This window comes from Plodia interpunctella, chromosome 16 (assembly GCF_027563975.2).
Source record: "Plodia interpunctella isolate USDA-ARS_2022_Savannah chromosome 16, ilPloInte3.2, whole genome shotgun sequence".
In the NCBI taxonomy this organism is placed as follows: Eukaryota; Metazoa; Arthropoda; class Insecta; order Lepidoptera; family Pyralidae; genus Plodia; species Plodia interpunctella.
In genome coordinates this window covers 2,275,110-2,289,463 of record NC_071309.1, presented here as the reverse complement: position 1 = coordinate 2,289,463, position 14,354 = coordinate 2,275,110, and the positions used below count along the sequence as shown (strand labels likewise).

Sequence of the window (14,354 nt, the reverse complement as noted above, 5' to 3'; positions counted from 1 at the left end):
TCCTAATACTAACTAATATTATAAATGCGAAAGTAAGTTTGTTTATTATATGTTTGTTACCTCTTCACGCTCTACTCAACCAATCTTCTTGAAATTTTGCATACATGTAGATTGATGTCTGGAAAAGGACATAGGGTACTTTGCATTTCGGAAAAATAAATGTTCCCGTGGAAAATTAACGCGGGCGAAGCCGCGGACAAAAAGCTAGTTAATATATTGTTATCAAAAATCGTGAGGAACTTCCGCCTGGCCATGGTAAGCCCTGGCCCACTTGGAAGTCCCTAAACAAACTGCGCACTTAAGTGGGCCGGTGCAAAGATCTTCTAGCTAAGTTATGCTTGACCAGTCTCATAACATTTGCAATTGTCGCTTCAGTCCACAATCGATGGCTCATCTCCTTGCCTGTCCCGATTGTCCAAACACATGTACTCGAGCTGACTAGATGGCAGTTTCAGTGAAGCCATCGAAGTGGCTCGGTTCTACCAAGAATATATTTAACAATAGACCGTTATTGATTTACAATCGACGCGCAAAGAAAATCAAAAAATATAACAATTATCAAAGGGCAATAACCGTGGCTGAAATGGTTGAATACCAACATAACAATCATTATATATTTCAGATTCATTCCGAGTTTAAATTATAGTAAAAGTTGTTACTTAAAAAAAAAAATAAGTCATTCAAAATGATCTTTTTCTGATGGGCCCGGGTCTTGAATGTTTATCTATATATGTATTTGTTATAAAATATAGTATCGTTGAGTTAGTATCCCATAACACAAGTCTAGAACTTACTACTAGCTCAATCTATGCCATTTGTCCTTATATAAAAAAAAAATTTAAATATGTAAATGATGTCAACTACATTCTATAACGAAAACTATACAACCAGTTACCATTTTAAATGAAGCAATTGAACAACGAATAATGTGACCATTTTAAAAAGGTAAGCACCTTGAATTGGCCGTTAGATTATCACGCCATATTACAATTAGGGGTGTTAGGGATACACCCCTATTCGTCCAGGAAGCGAATGCTACTGACGATTATTATCTTATCTTAATGAGGCGATTCCATTCAGACAATAGATAAAAGGTCAATGAACTACTCTTTTAATGCTACCGAAAAAGTAGTGTTTTGTTTTCAGTATTCGTGAATTTCATTTTTAATCTTAACTCTTTTTATAGCTCACTCCAGACATAGCTATAATATCGTATGAGGCGACAAAGGAAGGCCTTGACAGCAGATAGTCAGCAACGGCATCTCCAAAATCGTCTAGCAGTCCGGTCTTAAAATCACAGCCGAATAGACTAAAAATTATAAACTCATTTTTAAGCACTCTCGGGCTTCGTATACACAGCCTACCCACTTTTTCAGCTAAACGTGTGCTGTTATGTAGATAGGAGCACATGAAATAGAGAGAGTAATCTATTACCTCCTTCCCTGCCTGTTACCCTGGTACTTACTAGAGCATATCATAAATCTACCCTTTAAAAATTTAACGTTAAAAAAGTAAACACGTCTAACAACTGGCGATATCAGTCTGATAACATCCTATAATGTTGTTTTTATTCGTCGTAAATTCACACCTTTATAACTTAATGTTTGGTAAGGGCCTATCAACGAATTTACAGCTTTTAAAATACACAAATTCGGCTGTAAAAATGTATAAAATAATAGACATGACACATAATGACGGTCTTTTTTTAAAAGTGTACTTTTAAGTTATCGCTTTGACAACATAATTCTTTGTGATATGACGATAAAACGTAACAAACAATTTATATTTATTTATTTAAAAAATGAACGTCCGTAAGTAATAAATAATAATTATATTAGAAAATACGCGGCTAGTACAAGCTTCGCTCGGGTAAAACCGTAAAGAAAGTAGTCTCTGTGCGAAATTTCGGACAATATACGAACAAAAAGCAGAAATACAAATCTTTTATTAAAAACCTAGATCAAAATCGGTTCAGCCGTTTGGCAGCTACGATTCCACGGACAGACAGACATACAGAAACACAGAAACGTTACATTCGTCGGGAGACATATTGACACATTTGGCCACAAAAAGCTACCGCCTATATTTATCCAATGCGCAGAATAAAAAAAAATAACATGCGTTTATTTATCCCGCCGGTTCTCTTTGAGGTAAGAGTGTTATGTTTGTTTGTGCCCGGTGGCTCTGCAACTCCCTTACTCAGCTTTTAACGTCAGTAGAGTAACACAATATCTAATTTTGTATCTCTGAGTAATACAAACGTACCTATTAGCAGCGAGCTGAATATGAAATGTATATTGCTGTTGCTCTGTAGATTCTTCTTATGATATATGCTTATCCTATACATATATTCGTAAACAGTGTACGTAGATACATTCATATTATTAATTCGCCAACCAATTACAAAAAATTATACAAATAATAAAACCGTTAGTGGACTATATGTCTGTCGGTACGTAGGAGGTATTATATAAAAAAAATTATGGGGCGTCTTTATGGGAGTAATAGAAGTTCAAACATTTTTTTTGTCTATCTGTATGGTAGTTCGCGCATCACACAAAAACTACTAGATAGCATTTGTTGCGCTTTTCAGCTATATATATATATAATTTATAAATTATCACCTCACACTTTACAGGAATTAGTTATAGCTATTATCTAAAAAAAATGTAGTGTACAGCTACAATAGAATTATTGCAATATAAAACTGAATAGAATCAATATGTAGCTACACAGTCAACGAGACTTTTTAATGTATTTTTTTTTATCTTTTGTATTTTTACAAACTAATTTCGGTATTTTTATGATTTTATACATTCTACATGACTTTTAGTGACGAGCATTGTATAAAACAGGGGTGCCAACACTTCGACCAGAACGGACACGGTACACGCATGGGTGCGTCAAAAAAAAATGATGCGTCCCTCACTAGTCACTCAAAATTTATAATTTGTTTTACGATATGGTGTGGATAATAATGACTGCATTTAGTTTTGTTTTTTCTGAAGTCAGAGTTACTAAGAAATTAAATCTTATTTTTTTGTTGCTTGCCATATTTATTGAAACTTCCGAAAAAATTGTAAAATACCGAGAATAGTAACTATTATTACAGTCCGTATTTTACACGAGTATATATTTTCTCTTTCTTATAAATAACACCAAACTTTAGAGTTAGGTAGGTCTTTAGGGTTATATCTTATGTGTAAAATTAAATAAACCAAATCAAAATAATAAAAAAAGCCGCTGAACATAAAAACAACATAATTCTTAAAACGAAACAATTGAGAATCAAGTTATAATTCTGTGTCAAAAACAGATTAAATTGGCTATGTCTAGAACGTTAAGGAAATTGTGAATATTATGTTACTGGCAGCCGACACACATCTAATTTAGATAAAGAAGTAAGATAAAAGGTACAAATCACTGGAGCATTGTAAAGACTGCTTCTTTCAGATGCAAATGTCTGTATTAAATTTGCAAAATAGCCTCAGATAACGCATCTACTCTTGGCACAAGTTACGAGAGATTTTGCTAAAATAATGTACTCGTCGTATCCGTCATTCGAGAAAAAATTAGACCGAAGAAGGCCTAATCTAAATTATATTAACTATATTTAATTTTCCTGACATTTCAATGATTTTAAGAAACTGTATCCACCACAGCTACACACCGCAAATACCCCAGTCTGGCTTCTGCCACGTCAGCAACATTAAATAAAAAAGGCTCTATAATTCCGTTATATAATTTATGTAGTTTATGCCTAATCTACTTCCCATAACAGGGTTAATCTACTTCTCAGTAATATTAAATGCGAAAGTTTTGTTATGTATAAGTTATAGTTATCTTATCCGAAAAACAAAGGCGGTTCTCATAATCATATTTGCAAGCACAACGTTCGAAAAACACTGGTAGGTATTTACCTTGTTACAACCAAAATATATTTGCCTAGATACAATTTGTTTGCAACACAGTGGTAACATCACAATGGTTCATCCACAAATGAAATAAATACTTTTTTCTAGAATAGAATATGTACATAGTTCCTGATGTTTGTTACTCAGTCACGCTAAATCTACGGAACAGATAACAATGAAATTTGTTACACCGGTAGAATATAGCCTGAAAAAGCAGCAAGCATAAACATAATTTTTATGCTACAATTCTCACGGAAGCGAAGCACTGGGATACAGCTAGTATTATAAATGAAAGTCGCATTTCTCCAGATCTTATTACAAGATTTGTAGGATCTTAACTCCTTTGACTTGTACCACTGCAAACTGTTGGCGAGCTCTAAGCTTTGTGAGTATTCCGACAATCAAGATGTCCCTGATCGCTGCATAGATTTTACTCCTAAATGCATTGGCTTTTTGAACAGTATTGTAAATAGTACTTAATTGGATATCGTTATCCGTACATATTATAAAAAAAGTACACAATAAACACCAAAACTACCGGACGGAATTTTGTACGGTTTTCAGCAATAGATAGTGTGATTCCTGAGGAAGGTTTAGGTGTATAATTTACTAGCGGCACCTTGCGGTGTTACTCGTGTAATAATTATTTTTTTAAATACTAAGGTTTTGCCAGCGCAATATTCTTTACAAAGTGCCATTTACTATCAGACTTTTTGACCAAAAGTACGAGAGTACTTATGGTATAAAAAGTATCCAATGTAGTTAATCCAAGGTATGAGCTATCTTAACCTATCAAAAATCATAAAAAATTACCCAGCATACTTAATTAAACATACTCACAAACTTTCGCCTTTATAATATTAATGGGATTATGGTGGAACGGGTCGCAAGTTTATTAGGATACATTTAATTATCACTAATTATAGCAGAAATCGTGTTAAGTAAATGAACAACTCATTGTACAACAAAATATAGAACAACTAATACGTACTAGAAATTTGTATAGTTTCTGAACAACCAAAAAGCACAAGAAAATGTAGTTTTTAGTAATTTTTGGTTATTCATTCCCGATGCCCTTAAAGTTACCCTAATTTCGGGGACAAAGAATTGCACCATCCAAAAGTTAGTCATCGGGATCGGGAGAAAAATGTTCAAATGGGGATAATCTCTGAGATAATTTGCACTCAAGCGTTCAATGTCTTCGCTTAGGGTTCCGTGAGTAACGCCGCGGGGCGCGCACAGTGATGGGGACTTAGCAGGGATCTCTTAATTTATAGCGTCGTACTAGGTGTGGTACAAGGATGGAAATATTTTAGTAATATAATAATAATATGTCTCTCTCTCTCTCTCTCTCTCATTTTGACTCAAGTTGTCTTGTTCAAATGTTGTTTTAAAATATATAATTTCCTATATATTTTCTCATTTATTTTTGCCACAAACACAAATTGTATATTGTATGACATTTTTAATAATACATTGTGCACCGAGAAATGAAAGTCGCAAAAAAAAATTGTCTCCACAAACATAAATTACAATAGAAATAAACATAGAAATAAATTACAATTACAACTCGTGTTATCGGCCCTCCACTTACGTCGCGGGCCTCAACATACACACTAGTTATATTGTTCTTCTTCACGTCAAGTGAAAGTCATATGGAAAGTGCGACTGTAGAATTAACAAAACTGTTTTGTATAACTAGAAGTGTCATTTAATTGTAGACATAATATGTTTGTGGAGACAATTTTCAAGATTATTATTCGCGTTATAAATAATTTACGCGTGATACGTGTGCGTGCGCGTTTGTATTTATTCACTGCAATAGACAATCCGAAATGCTAGTAGTTTGTAACTTTTTTTAGATACCAAATATAATTATTTATAAATCTATATTATTATTATAAATAGGTATGTAAAGGTTCGTGAGTTGGTATGTTTGAGTCGGGTAATCTCCGATACTACCGAAATCGGTTGATTTCATAAATTATTTCACCATTAGAAAGGTACATTATCCAAGATTGCTATAGGCTGCTATATTTTATTTCAAAATTCCCAAGGGAGCGAGCCCCGGGCAACATCTAGCATAATTTAAATTTAACGTCACAAAATTGACTGTAAAGGCTTTTCACTAATTTCAGTATCTTGAATGAGCGAATCGAAAGACAACAAAGGTGGTAATTGAATGAATGAGTCCATATCAAAATTGGACACAAGGATTTAGCGGAGATTTCTTCCCGCTGTCACCTTTCAGTTGGACTCTACACGCATGTTATCTAGAGTCTCATAGCGGGTGAAATAATCTGATTTGTCCATTTGCCGGTGGCGCGACGGTAACAAATGGCCAGCCGTTTCGATTAACACAATTGCTTTTGTACATTTATTGTAAACGATGGATTATTTTGCAAGAGAATACTAGAAAATAATCCGGTCGAGTGTGAGTTGGACTCGCCGGCTAAGGGTTCCATACAAGCTTGTAGGTCTTCGCGTAACACGGGCAGCCATACCGCACACTCGCTCAGCTTCTCATACAAGGCCATCATGGAATTTGCATTTTCTCGTGATAAGGCATTATTATATATGCATGAGCATGACCTGATGGTGCATCCAGGGTCATCTCCCGACGCAGCACCCTGTATCCCTCGGTATCTCCCGAGCAGGAACAGATAAGTGTGATATTACATATTCAGATGACCTTTGTACCATTTCGGCAGACCATGTTTACTAAGGCGGTAAACAACCTTGGTTAACATGAACCATCTTTGGTAATGCTGTTGTTGCCTCTAAGCTATCAAGGCTTTTTAAGCCTTAGTTGCGTCATACGACATCTATGAGATGATATTTAATAGCCTTTTTCAATATTGCACCTATTGAATAAGGCTATTAAATATAGGCTATATATCATGCAAATAAGTGAACGTTTCCGATGTAGATACAACAAAACAGTGTCATCCCGGACCGGGGATCGGGTCCGGATTATCATACCGGTCTGCCCCGGGCAAAAAAGGGTATCCATGTACAGTAAATTATCGAGAATGATTCATGACCCGAAAAGCGAAAGTTTTTGCTTACTCAATTAATTGATGCCACTTTTAGGGAGAGGTCTGGTGCAGATTAAAAAAGGTGCAGAAAACAAACAAGGTTAGGGAGAGAAAGCAAGGTTTATACAATTGCTATCCGCCCATTTTGACTTCGCTCGGGTAAAACCATTAATTATATACACCTATTCTTCTTGAATCACTCTATCTATTCGAAGAACCGTATCATAAATCCGTCGCGTAATTTTAAACAACTAAGCATTCATAGAGTCAGACAGACAGCGGGAAGCGACTTTGTTTTATAATATGTAGGGATGATTGAGATTCTACTACTAGGCCACCGATTTAAATGGCTCCCTGAGAACCATTCAATATTTTTTCATAGTCAAAATATGTTTTTTCCATACTACAACCGTTGTAAATATTCCCATATATTGAAACAACCAAGAATATCATCATCAACATTTAAGAACGTCGTTCTTGTTGGTGGAGTATTTTCCATCTCTTTCTATCCTCAGCAATTGTTTTGACCTCCCTCATCGACATCAAATAAGTCATTAAAAATATATATAAGTTTCGGTCAGAGTGGAAATCGTGCATTTTTTTAAAGGGCCTCACCTTTGCACCTTTTACGTTTTAAATGTGTGATGTAAAATACCGATTGATTAATTCTCCCACCATTTGGACATGATATTAATCACACTATGTTAAAATGGCGAGACTTTTTTAAGCTTAACTGTAAGCTTAAAAGTGCAATATCACTGCTAAAACTATAATATGCATATACGCATATGTTGTAATATCGTTAATTGTTCACGAAAGTTAAAAAATATTGTTTACAATTTTATTTCGAGATACAGATATATAACGCAGAGAATAAATTAAGTCATTACTTTCAGGAACGATTTCCGATTTAACAGCAAATTAAGGAAAACCTATTTCCATTATGACGGATAATTTCGTTTATTTCGATTCCTGAGTAAGCTTAAACTATGTTCGTACGGGAATTTCACTTCCAACTGTAAATTAAAAGACAATTAAGGCCTAAATCCAATGCTGTGCAAGAATTAAATGTTGTACAATATCCATGTAATATTCTAATTTCTCGTGGGTCATGGCACGCTGAAAAAAATGGACAATCCAAACTAAGTACTGTATAGGTTGTTGTATTCATTTATTGATAAGATCTCTTGTGTTCGAGACTTGTGTTATGGGATACTAACTCAACGATACTATATTTTATAACATATACATATATAGATAAACATCCAAGACCCGGGCCAATCAGAAAAAGATGATTTTCCATCATGGGGATCGAACCCGGGACTTCTCGGTTCAATGGCAAGCACCTTACCACTGCGCCACCGAGGTCGTCTAATTGATTTATTGATATTCATTATGTTTGAAATTACATTAATATAATTTGTCGAAATTGTATAAAATAAAAATAAGAAAATTTTGGTAATTCATTAATTAATCACCGCAAGAACAGCCGACAAATATTTGTGAAAAGAGATATTTGTCGTTTATGTTTCTCGCTCGCTCTTAAATAAATTCACTCCATGTGTTCCTTAGGATGTGTCCAACCGAAGCCTTGACAAATAAGCAACACCAGCAGCAAAAAAAGATGACGACAGGGACTTGTTTTGAAATCGCGCAAAAAGTGCATAGTATAGTATAGCTACCGACACATCGATGGACAAAAGCCTTATGTACGTGAGGAACGATAAAGAATTTCAAGAGATTCGCCAAGACAAGCGAATTTCGTTCCTCGTAATTTAATAAGGATCGATGGTGCCAATTGGATCCAAACCATTTGAGAAAGTAGTTTTCTTCGTTTGCACTCTCTAAACGGTAGAATTGTGTTCGCAAAGAATTTATTTAACTTTTTTATAGCAACATTCGGTTCGTTTCGAGTTACGTCGTGTAGTTGTTCCTGTTTATGTTTATAGTTCGATTTATATTTACGATTTGGTTCTCTAAAACATAAAGCTTACCAGGAAAATATATTTTCTAACGTTTAATTTCTACTGAGCACTAGTTGTGTTGTGTTCACATAGAAAACTGTTTAACGATTTATTACTAACAAGATGTCTTATAGTAAAAAAATATATCACTCTAATCGATATATTGGATTTTTTTATTTCCATGCCAATTTTGACCTATATTTTTCCCGAAACGCACAACTGTGCAGGTTTTATTTGTGGTTCCAATCACTATTCAATAATGTCAGCTATCAGTAACTATCAGCTAAATTAAAATAATGAAGAGGTTATGTAAAACAAATTCTAAAATACAAAGATATAGTGAAATGGCGGGAAAACGAGAAGCAACACAAAAATGCCAGAATCACAGCTCAGTTCATATACGCCGTTTCTATTCTAAGCAGTCTGCTAAAGTACTATTTATCCAGAGTTTGCGTACCATTACGTGAATAGCCCTAGGGCTGAGGCGCGAAGCCCGAGGCGTCTCTCAATAAGGCACGCGCGAACCCCGCCTTTTGTGCCTCGGCTCGAGTGCAAATAGCCTCCCGTTCTAATTTCAAAAACTCCGCGGCCAATGCTTAGTTAAAGTTTTCTTTTTAAAAAGATGGTATTATCGAACTGTGATTGAAACCACAAACAAAAGCTGCACAGTGGTGCGTTTCGGGGAAAATGTAGGTCAAAAATCGTATGAAAATACAAAAAAAAAATCGAATGACAGAACTGGATTTCAAACCCGCATCGCAAAAAAAAATTCAATGTTCAGATATGCAGGTGATTTCAGATGTTAGGTCATAATTATCTTTTCTATAGCTCAATTTGAAAAATTAATAATTAGACACAAAATAAAGCATGAATTATTTTGTTACTCAAAAAGCGTTCAAGGAATACGGCGAACAGTTAAAACAGGTACGTGATCTTATTGATACATTTATTAGAAAAATATTCTCCACGTCACACACAATACAAAGTACAAAGTCATTTGAAATGTAAATAAGTACAATATTTTCGTACAATTCGAGCGAGACACGGGAATTCCATGTTGACGTTCATCCGAGCGGAGCTAATTTCAAATTACCTCATATTATGGAGAATTTTCTTATAAATTTCGGTTTTCGATTGACGGAATCTGTGATATAAGAAGCACTTTTGTTTTCTTGTATTCGATTTCACAAATGTGTAAAGTTTTTATTTATTTCTTTATTTATTCATAAGTACACAAAACAGTAAGTTAGGTGGGTACAAGCACATAAAATATATGAAAAATACATAGTTTCTGCGAATTAAGTAAAACTGACCAACAATATGTGTATTTAACATATTATAAATTTTGCTCACATCAAACTACAAAGTGAAAACAATACAAATAAATATATAAGGGGAAAGAGGAATACAAAAATACAAAAATGGCAATTTAATCTATTATAACATTAGGGTACCTACTTCCTTTTGAATGATATGACATTATTACGTATGTTTTGTACATTTAATTTTTTATTTATATATATATTTTGTGTGACAATTTTCAATAATTTTATTGGAAATACATATTTTATTTTATTTATTTATTCAAATTTTGATATTTTTAATAATGATGTAAATTCGTCCTCCTAATTTTTAATATATATATATAAGACCTATATTTGTTAATTGACGTCCTTGGAGAAAAGGCTGCGGTGAAGTTTGTTGCGCCGCTTCTTCTTCACTTGCGCTTTGGAAGCCGGCAGTAGACTTAGTTTAAGTAATTTTTTTGACGTCAATAAGTGATGTAGGTATATCATCCTAAATTGAATAAAGAATTTCGAATTTGAATTTGAATTTGATATTAATGAAATGCAAAGAAAGTCGGGTGGTTTAATAATATTACTTTAACAAAGTTGTAAAGTAACTTTAGATCTTAATATAGTCTATCTCACACTCCCGCTCCAACTATGTCGTCTCTCTCATTCATCACATTGTGACGTGTGGTTCCGCCCTAGAATAGGACCAATCGCTATCCTCCCTGGAAGTCTTACAAGGTGACTAATAGACACACAGCCAAGGCAGCTGTTAGGCAAAAATAGCATTCCCAAGGAAGGTTGACGTCAGACAGGCGGCCGGTTGAAAGTCCACAATCGTCGAATGTTTGAAATTTTAAGGTTATTTTTTTTAGGCTGACCCAGGGCTTCACAGCCCCGAATGCAACTGTGACAGAGACGAGAGAGAGAATACAATACTCGTATAGTGTTTCTTATGTTTGTTCTTCTGTTGAAATGTCTTCAATATTATGTTTTGTTTCAGGTACAACACTACTCGTATTATTGCGAAAATTACCATAAATAAAAATAAAAATCTGAGATATCAGTATTTCATCATTTTAATATACTTATGAATAACTTATGATGATTAATTAAAAAGGTGCACTTTCACACTGTACTTTACAGAAATTATATTGTACTAGCTTTTGCCCGCGGCTCCGCCCGCGTTAATTTCCCAAGAGAATAGTTATTTTTCCGGGATGAAAGGTACACTAAGTCCTTCTCCATACTTCAAACTATATGTATGTAAAATTTCAAGAAGTTTGAGTAGATTGAGCGCGAAGAGTTAACAAACAAACTTAATGTCGTATTGAATTCATTGTGCATTCATATTCGGTGTGCACGGTGTGATCTTAAAAGAAATACATGTTTTTTAAATACTACTTATATGTACTTACAAAACATCAATTCCCACGATTTTAACAGTATCGAATTACTAGGGCACTGCATCCTACAGCATGTTCACCCCTCACATTATATCACAACTTTATTTTCTCAGTCAACTGAATCTCAGCCATTTGATTTTGTTCCTTATATCCTAGTCAATAGAACGCTTATATAATTTAGTCGAAATTAAATTAAGTTGGGCGATATGAAAATCAGATGCAAGCGTTTGAAATGAAGGAGGTCACGTTTTCGTAGGGCTAAGTAAGGGCATTAAACGGGTCAGTAGACAGGTAAATATAATAAAGCAAACAAATTTCACCCATTTTGATGCACCATTGATATTTTCTCTTTAGGGGAGGGACAGTAACAAAGGGGGGTTTCAACCCTGATTGAAATCAAGGACGTTTCGCCCCTGTGGTTTTATTGCATAAGGAAAGTAATTAAGGAAATTTTTGTTCTTATTTTTGGGAACGTTAGCTGGAATTTTGAAGGCATAATGTTAGACTCCCGTTGCTTTTTGTCTGTGTGAATTATGTAATTAAACTATGTTCGTGTATGATTAAATACATTTTCTTAGATGAAATTATCAACCATTGTAATTGATATCACAAATGCAAAATTTTTAATCCGACGACAATATAACTTTTCTTACTTTAGTTCCTTCTTCCTTATTCTAACTACTGTACTTAAAATTTGGTTAAGGTGACAACTCTAACAAATAAATTACATACAAAATCTTCACCTCCCGCAATTTACAGGAACGGTATTTATGGTCTAAAATAAAGACTTTACCATTTAATTTTAAAAATTCCTACGGACATTTTTAAAGTGTTTATTTAAAAATAAATGGGCTAAAATTGTGGATGTTTATTTACATCGGTCTAGTTTTTCTGTAAAATGCGAATCTCCGTATCAGAGGAATTTATTTTAAAATACGTATAGTTCTCGCTTATAAAAGTTAACGAATCGCTTTTCTGGATAGACAAAATGTGAAGAATATTAACTGAAGTGAAGAATATTGTTATAAAATTCCTTAGTAAAGATTTGTAATTGCAAAAAAACAGTAATTAATACCATCTAAATTTCAAGGCAAGAAGAAGCAAGAGCGAAAGCGAATACAGAATAGTCTTATTCCAGGGCGGAAACCACATGCCACATGATATGACTAAGCAATATAGACTCGTCAATGGTCGAAATAAACTAAAACCTGTACTTACATGCAACTTAATAACATTTGAAGACTGCGAATGCACAATCTAAATGCCGAGTTAACTTGGCAGCTAACTGGCAAACAAAGCCAGGCTATAACGCAGGTAATTGGCTGTAGGCTATGTCTGGCTATGGAGGTATAACAGAGAGAATTTCTATAAAGGAATAGTTGCTTTAGTCGTGGTTAGCCATTGAGATGATCCCCGCTTGTTTCAGTCAATCCGCAAGTTTGGTAAGCTCAGTTTAAATGTAAGTTGCTCTTAAGGTGAGAATGATTAATTTATAGGAGTAGTATGTAACTAATATTGTAAATGGGAAACTTAAATTTTCTATGCGTTAACTTGTCCTTTACATTATTTTAAACAAAGTTCTCTGCCGCATGTTTTTCTGTCCGCGATAAAATCGAAAACAACCAAGCAGGTTTTTGTACGGTTTTCACCAATACATAGTGTGATTTCTGGGGAAGGTTTAGGTATATCATTGATTATGTTGTGGTTGAGCTTCGCGATGGCTGACTCACGCGTCAACTCGTGATCGGGTCAGCTCGATCTTTTATTAAAAGTTTTTTTTTGTTTGGTTAATTATACATATTTGTTTGGTTAATTATCCGAAATGCTAGTAGTTTGTAGCTTTGGTAAACATAATTTAATTTAGAATATGACGTGAAAAAGTGCCTGTGAAGGCCTAATTTCTGAATAAATGATTTGATTTTGATTTTGATATACCGGATGCTAGTTTTTTTTTTATAACGTAGAACTTAAGGTACATTACATTTCCAAAAATGTATGGTTTCCATTCTACTTCTTCTTAGCGTGTCGTCTCAGCTAAATTTGTGTGGATCATTACGACGCCACCTATACGGCTTCATTGTTTTGATTCCCATGAGAAATGCAAATATCGGTAGTAAAATACAGACTTATTATAATGATTAAATTTTTTTGCCTGATTTCGACTAAAAAATGCAACACATTTGAATTAAAACTTGAGCTCCAACAGTGGAGCTCAAGTCCAATGCTGGAGTTCCAGTTGAAACTTGTACAAACAATAACATTTCTACAATATATGAATATTGTATGTAATAATTGTGCCTACCTATATCCAAACAGAATGTATGTTTTCTGACAGATTTTATATTTTATAGCGTCCTAATTATTTCCTCTAAGCAATTTTATATAATATTTTTGCTTTATCTCCCTTTGTATTGTCCCACTAAAATAGAATTCTACATTGAAAAGGAGTTTCCGAAGAGGTTGATAAAGGATTGCAAATGAGAATCACCCTTCCAGACTCCGTGGCCTTTAATTATAGAGAAAATTGTTTGCCTGAAATCCGTCGTCTCACGGTTCTAATTATTTTGGGCCCGAAATCTCGGAACTCAATACTTTTTACTTAAAAAACTTAATTATGGAATTGTTTCACGAATTGTTGGCGAAGTTTCTGAATGTAATGAGATATATAGAATATAAATATATACCTAATGTAAAACCGTTACATAAAACCAAACATACAGTGAGAAACTTGATTGTATTC

The 14,354-nt window shown here is 34.1% G+C and overlaps 1 protein-coding gene across 1 annotated transcript in view; it reads left to right on the top strand.

Moving 5' to 3' along the window:
- The window catches only part of LOC128676573 (uncharacterized protein), a 237,824-nt gene that overhangs the window by 122,657 nt on the left and 100,813 nt on the right, over positions 1–14,354 (top strand). The gene's annotated exons all lie outside the window — the stretch shown is intronic.